At 46.1% G+C, this 1,571-nt stretch overlaps 1 non-coding gene across 1 annotated transcript; it reads left to right on the top strand.

Annotated features, from left to right (window-relative positions):
• Positions 1–607: 607 nt before the first annotated feature.
• Positions 608–695, top strand: trnay-gua (transfer RNA tyrosine (anticodon GUA)). Its single transcript is given in 2 exon segments — positions 608–644; positions 660–695. It is a non-coding gene; the product is annotated as a tRNA-Tyr (tRNA).
• Positions 696–1,571: the final 876 nt, after the last annotated feature.

Genomic DNA, 1,571 nt, shown 5'->3' with positions numbered 1-1,571 from the left:
GGAAGACCTGAAGCATGGTCTTAGGGCTCAGGTCCTTCTCCAAGAGAAAGAAAGAGCAAAGAAGAGAGAAAGAAAGAGAGAATTAGAGAGAGCATGCATAAATAGACACAGGACACCGGATAAGACAGGAGAAATACTCTAGCTATAACAGACTGACCCCAGCCCCCCGACACACAAACTACTGCAGCATAAATATTGGAGGCTGAGACAGGAGGGGTCGGGAGAAACTGTGGCCCCGTCCGACGATACCCCCGGTCAGGGCCTAACAGGCAGGATATAAGCCCACACACTTTGCCAAAGCACAGCCCCCACACCACTAGAGCGATATCTTCAACCACCGACTTACCATCCTGAGACAAGGGCAAAAAAAGCATTCATTACCCTCGGCTCACTTTTTCACTATCCCCAAATGCAACTACTGGCATTCTAAGGGGATGTAGATCAGCGCAAGAGCGAATACTTTGCATGTATGAGGACATCGGATCAATCCCCTGCATCTCCATGAAACCACCACACTAAGCAGATTATAGATCATAGTTTAAGAAGGAACATATGATCAGCTGAACTTCTTACCATCTAGGTCGTGGCTTTTGGAGTTACTTGTCCACCTTCGATAGCTCAGTTGGTAGAGCGGAGGACTGTAGGTGATAATTGTAGCAATCCTTAGGTCGCTGGTTCAAATCCGGCTCGAAGGAATGTATTTTTTCTTGTGGCTTGCTCCAACTTTTGACAGCAGTGCACTTTGACTTGTGTTTGACAAACATATTATCTTTCCCTGAGATCGCCAAATTCCTAACTTGCTGACCTTCCATAGGACAGTTGGTAAAGTCGCGGAGTGTATTTGAAATTGCAACAATCCTTATGTCACTGGCTCACACTGGCTCAAAGGAGGATAACTTTTTCAGCGGTTTTTGACAGCAGTGCACTTTAACTTGAAAATCAAATCAATCAAATATTTTTATAAAGTCCTTCTTTCATCAGCTGATGTCACAAAGTGCTGTACAGAAACCCAGCCTACAACCCCAAACAGCAAGCAATGCAGGTGTAGAAGCACGGTGGCTAGGAAAAACTCCCTAGAAAGGCCAAAACCTAGGAAAAAACCTAGAGAGGAACCAGGCTGTGAGGGGTGGCCAGTCATCGTCTGGCTGTTCCGGGTATCGATTATAACAAAGCATGGCCAAGATGTTCAAATGTTCATAGATGACCAGCAGGGTCAAAAAAAATTATCACAGTTATTGTTGAGGGTGCAACAGGTCAGCACATCAGAAGTAAAAGGTCAGTTGGCTTTTCATAGCTGATTATTCAGAGTATCTCTACCACACCTGCTGTCTCTAGAGAGTTTAAAACAACAGGTCTGGGACAGGTCGCACGTCCGGTGAACCGGTCAGGGTTCCATAGCAGCAGGCAGAACACTTGAAACTGGAGCAGCAGCACAACCAGGTGGACTGGGGACAGCAAGGAGTCATCAGGCCGGGAAGACCTGAAGCATGGTCTTAGGCCTCAAGTCCTTCTCCAATAGAAAGAAAGAGCAAAGAAGAGAGAAAGAGAGAGAGAATTAGAGAGAGCATGCA

Source organism: Oncorhynchus mykiss, chromosome 18 (assembly GCF_057628025.1).
Source record: "Oncorhynchus mykiss isolate SJ-2025 chromosome 18, ASM5762802v1, whole genome shotgun sequence".
Classification (NCBI taxonomy): domain Eukaryota; kingdom Metazoa; phylum Chordata; class Actinopteri; order Salmoniformes; family Salmonidae; genus Oncorhynchus; species Oncorhynchus mykiss.
Note: the sequence above shows the minus strand (reverse complement) of the source record. Positions and strands in the feature narration are given on the sequence as shown.